The sequence below is a fragment of the Uloborus diversus genome, unplaced genomic scaffold, assembly GCF_026930045.1.
Source record: "Uloborus diversus isolate 005 unplaced genomic scaffold, Udiv.v.3.1 scaffold_499, whole genome shotgun sequence".
NCBI classification, from domain to species: domain Eukaryota; kingdom Metazoa; phylum Arthropoda; class Arachnida; order Araneae; family Uloboridae; genus Uloborus; species Uloborus diversus.
The window spans coordinates 127,858-133,857 of record NW_026558680.1 but is presented as its reverse complement, the minus strand read 5'-3'; positions in this window follow the sequence as shown (position 1 = coordinate 133,857).

Below are 6,000 nucleotides of genomic sequence, written 5' to 3'. Positions count from 1 at the left end.
GAACTTGCCGACACTTATTTTTAAAGATCAGATTGCCCCGCCATCTGGTGAAGGGAAAGCAAAACCGAGTATTTGCTGAAATATGAATGTTCAGTGGCGGCTCGTGGGTGGGGCCGGAGGGGAGGGGGCTCGGGCCCCCTCACTTTTTTGAGATTTTTTTTTTTTTTTTTTGAGCATACCTGCTTGATATTGAAAAAAAAAAAAAAAGCATTGTCCTGCGTATAATCTACGGATTATCTGCTAAAAAAGTTAAAAAGTTAATGAGGTGCGAATTATCTGTGTGTCCCTCCCCCCTTCCCTCTCAACACCAACGCATTGAGCCTGAATATTTGCAGCAGGATTCGCAGATAGTTATCCCGCCAGTATACTGTTTATTTTACATAGCTTGAATGTACAACATACAGTAAAAAAAGAAGCCTTCATTTGCACAAGATTTGACCACATGCTAATTTATTGCCTCTTTGTCTTCAAGTAATTAGGGTACTATAATGATAAATTAGAGGAGAACTCATAACTTTTTTAGATTATTTTTTTAAAGTTTTGAATATATCGTAAAAGTTATTACTTCTTCACGTTTTTAATTCAGTTGTAAAATTGTATGTTAAATCAAAACGTATCTGAGAAACACAATAGAGCAGAAGACTTTTTAATTTGAAAAAAATAACGATGTTAGAGTAAGTTTCAATTTCTTTTACAAAGAAGTCTTTGAATTAAAAATGTTCAATAGTTATAGCTAATTGGTCAGGTATTGCTCCCTGCTCCCGTCTAAAAACATTACTAGTCCAGGATCTGAAGGGGGTTGAGCATACACGGAAAGGCTGAAGCAATATTATTTCTGATTATTGTTACAGGCACGATGGTGATTATGAAACCACATGTCGTCGCCCCCCTGGGTGGTCGACAACCCCGGGGGAGGGGGAAAGCAGTGGGGGCAGCCGTTTGCTAAAACACTCATAACTCGCGAACTATTTGAGATAAAACACTGAAAAAAGTGGCAATCGACGCAACAAAACAAGGGATTCATAAAGGCTAAATATGATTATGGACCTATCTTTGTTGGTTTCCTGAGTAAAATTCCATTTTTCGCAAACAAGCAAAATTTTTGAATAAAATGCGCAAAACAAACTTTTTTTGACCAAAATAAATTCCAAATCAAAATTGTTTGATTTTTTTTTTTTCAAATAAAGTTCTAAATATCATTATTCAGTTTGTTAAAACTATTTAAGTACTGTTAACGCGTTGAAAAACAAAATGACAGTAGCAAGTTCGAACACTATTCGTAGTATAGTTCAGGATCTGAAGGGGGGTTTTGAGCATGAATGGAAGACCTGATGCAAAATTATTTTTGATTATTGTTACAGGCACTATAGTGATTATAAAAACACATGTCGTCCCCCCCCCCTCGGCGGTCGACATCTCCGGGGGAGGGGAAAGCAGTAGGGGGACGCCGTTTACTAAAACACTCATAACTCGCGAACCGTAGAAGGTAAAGCACTAAAAATGTGGCAAAAGATGCAACAGAACAAGGGCTTGCAAAACCTAAATATGTTTATAGTTCTATATTTGTTGGTTTACTAAGTAAAATTCCTTTTTAGCAGCCATGCAAAAATTTTGAATAAAATACGAAAAGCTTTTTTTCCAAAAATAAGTTCTTTTTTAAAATTATTTAACTGTTTAGGGAATCAATAAAATCTGAAACTTCATCATTCAGTTTGTTTAAAACTACTTAATTATTACCAACGTGAGCGTTAAAAAGCGAAATAGAAAATGCAAGCACTGCCTAAGTTAGCTCATTGAAAGTAAAAAGTATTGTAAAAAAAAAAGTATTGTAAGGAGAAAAAAATAGCCTTAGTATCCTTATGACGAACTATTCATTCTTCAGTCTACAAACTTATTCTAACTGCAAAGTATTCAATTATGGCTTTAATTTTGTTATATCCTGCTTTAAATTTGAGAGGAACTAGGGAACCAGGCTCACAGTAGTTTCAATTCAAATATAATTTTTATTTATTTCTATTAATTTATATTTTCAATTTGCACAAAAGACTATTGCGGGTATTGTTTTGCGGATACTGTTTTTTATAATATACCCAACAAAAAACAATGATGCAAGAAATAATATGTTCTAAATAAATATAAAAAATGAGAAACATCTTTGAGCTTATGAAAACGAATATAAATATAAAATTATACACTAGCATGGGCGCCCATATGCAAAGTTGCAAGGGGGGGCTCAAATATTTCCCCCGTGGTTTAGCTGGATATTTTCTCCGTGGAATTTCAGGACAGATTAGAGTCATTAAAATTTGACATTTTTAATAACTTATTCATTAATGGCTGGAGAAGAAATGTTTTTACATTTTTTCAAAGAAAACAGTACTAAAAGCAAGGAAGTTCTAATTTCAAAGGGGGGGGGGACTCGAGCCCCCCTCTTGCCCCCCTATATGGGCGCCCTTGTACACTAGAGTTCTAAAAGAACTAATTAAATAAAATTAGTAAAATAATACGTATTAAAAAATAATTGCAGAATATCAATATGCATACATAAAGCATTAATATATCAGAACTTCTGAAAGCTGGATCATACTCTTTTTGTTGACTTGTAATTGTTCTGTTGAATCGTTCTCTTCCGAGACTTTTGTAGTTTATGGGTTTTTGCTTTAGCCTTAATAGCACAGTATTTACAGCAAGATGAATTATTAATAAAACATTTACAAGATTATTTACAGTTCTTGCCTTCACAGGGTGGAATTAAACTCTCTGGTAACACTGGCTGCATCATAAGGTGTTCGGCTTTATTGTTTTATTTTCATTCAAGTGAAACCCAAACTTGGTTACATAAAGGCACTGCTAAAGTACAGGGGAATTGATTCAATAGTACAGTTGAGCAATACTTCTTAGCACATTCTTTAAATAATTGCAGGGGCATGGTAGAGAGTTGATATTATATTTATTTCTGATGGAAATGACAAGAAATTATTGTGTAATGGTTGCATTCGCAAGAAATACCTATTTTCTTGACAATTTTTTTATAATACAGCTTCTAACAGTTGAAATTCTGAAGCACTCAGATATTGTTTTAATGATAACTCTAGTGTACAAAAAAGTTTCCGACTTTTTTGGTAAACAGAAAGCATACTTTTTTGTTCCTATTTTACTTGTTGAATCGCAGTCGGAAAATGCATCAAAAGCTTGTTAAATTTTAGATGTTTTTTTCCGTAAGTGCTCCTGAAGATAGATGCCATCCTAAAGCTCTTTTCCTTTCCACAACACCAGCACATGAAATGGCAACCTCTGTCCTTTAACAAAGATTGCCAATAAGAATTCATTAGTTTCTGATCTATAAACTATTAGTTACTTTTTCCCCTATTTTGCACTGAATCATATGCAGGAAGATAGATTCTGTGTCGTGCTTCGTCTTGGTTGGACTCGGGCATTTCAGAGAAATTTATTACTTGACTCTCAGATTTTAAATAATATTCATTTTCGTTTTCAGAGTTACCAGACACCAGAAACTGTTTGGCTGCAGGAACGGATATGTTATATATTACAAACTCTGAAATGTACTTTTAAAGGTTCCTTTTATTTTCAGGAATGGCTATGACACGAAACCACTGGTTTAGTACCTAGTGATTTTTTTTATAAGCGAAGAAGACTTTCCTGAACTTCTGGTTTTCAAGTTATGAAAACGACAGTGAGATGTACCGATCCTGTTTAAGGTCCACTCGTGTAGTTTAACTATTGGAGAGAAAATTTTATTATTTTTTATTTGGAGACCCGCAAAATCTTTGCTGCATTTGAAAGTAGTGTTTGGGACATTGGATCAGAGTCATTCCGTCGATAACTTGAACTTTGTTCTTAAAATAGGGTGCTTCTTCTAGAGTTTTGCTGCAAGAAGTATCATTCTCAATTACATTCACGAAATCGGACCTCTCGCTTTGCTTCAGTGAACCATTCTGATGAACCTAACCTAGCATTGGGCTTATTGTATGGAAATGATTTTTAGATGTACTAACATCACTTTTGAGCTAACGTTTCCCAAGTTAAATGTTTTTTCGGTTTTCTTTTGCTGTTTTGAAGTCGCTATTGAAGACATTGCCATTGCAGGACTTCTCTGGATAAGAGACTATTCATATTTTCTTTAACGTTCCACTGAAATTTTGATGCTGCTTATGTGGCAATAGCCTCGCTCACTATATTTCATAACTCAGGTGTAAAATCTGCAAAAGGGTTATCCTGATAGTTTATCCTTTCCGTAATTACTTCGTACTTGCAAACTTGCATGTTTTAATTTTTTTAAAAGTGCCATTGTGAGCCATACTAAGAAGCTATAATGCGTTAAAGGTTAAATAATTAGGTAATTACTTAACTGGGACATTGTTTTGATAATATTACAAAATAAAACCGCCAAAACAGGAGAGCCACAAAATTTTCTTTGGTTTATGTCGAGTCTTCAAGGTACATTCCGCAATTTTTTTTTTTTTTTGTGAATTACCTCAAATGCTTTTTGAGCTTGCTTATATTTCACATTTCAACGCTTTGACAATAATTAAGTAATTTTAAACAAACTTGATAATGATATTTCAGATTTTATTGGTTCCCTAAACAGTTAAATAATTTTGATAATTTGAAGGAAAAAAATGCGTATTTTATTCAAGATTTTTGCTTGTTTGTGAAAAATAGAATTTTACTCAGAAACTAACAAAGATATGATCATAGTCATATTTAGCTTTTATGAAGCCCTTGCTTTGTTGCGTCGATTGCCACTATTTTCAGTGTTTTATTTCAAATAGTTCGCGAGTTATGAGTGTTTTAGCAAACGGCTCCCCCCCCCCACTGCTTTCCCCCCTCCCCCGGGGTTGTCGACCACCCGGGGGGGGGGGCGACGATATGTTGTTTCATAATTACTATAGTGCCTGTGACATTAATCAGAAATAATTTGCGTCAGGTCTCCATGCTCAAAACCCCCCTTCAGATCCTGAACTATACTGCAAATCGTGTTCGAGCTTGCTACTGTCATTTTGTTTTCCAACGCGTTAACAGTACTTATATAGTTTTAACAAACTGAATAATGATATTTAGGACTTTATTTGAAAAAAAAATCAAACAATTTTGATTTGGAATTTATTTTGGTCAAAAAAAGTTTGTTTTGCGCATTTTATTCAAAAATTTTGCTTGTTTGCGAAAAATGAAATTTTACTCAGAAACCAACAAAGATAGGTTCACATAACCATATTTAGCTTTTATGAAGCCCTTGTTTTGTTGCGTCGATTGCCACTTTTTTCAGTGTTTTATCTCAAATAGTTCGCGAGTTATGAGTGTTTTAGTAAACGGCTCCCCCCACTGCTTTCCCCCTCCCCCTGGAATTATAATTTCCAGGGAAAATCTTCGAATTCCTTAACATCGCTTCAAATTTTGTTCGAAAATCGGATAAAGTTGCGTTTTTGAAGCTTCAATTTCGAAACATTGCTGTCCCTATAATGTTACCAGATATTGTCCTACAATCACGTTTTTAAGGCTTCATTTTCAGAAAATATTCGGGCAAGGGCCCTCGAACCGCCTTCCTTTGATATCATCAAGAAATAGGTTTTTTAAGCAGCCACTTTTGAGAAATTTAAGTGGAATAGTCTCTGAAGCCCTCCTTATATTACCATAAAATATTGTGCTTAAGCTTTTAGGACTTCAATTTTGAAAAAAATTCCAGGAAAGAGAACCCCATCCCGTAAAAATCTTCAAAGTTTGTCCACAATTGCGTTTTTGGAAGTGCAAACGGGAGAAGAGGAATTGATTGATATTTTTTTTCTTCAAAAAATAAAAATAAATAAATAAATAAAAACGATCGGGAAGAGTCTCGGAGCTCCATCTCTTACCTTAACGTCAGTAAATATGACCTATAACGGCGTTTTAAGGCTTCAATTTCTACAAATTTTCGCGGAGTCTGTTGTACCGTTCTTTCCACAAGCCTCACCAAAGACCAAATTGCTTTTTGAAACAAGTTTC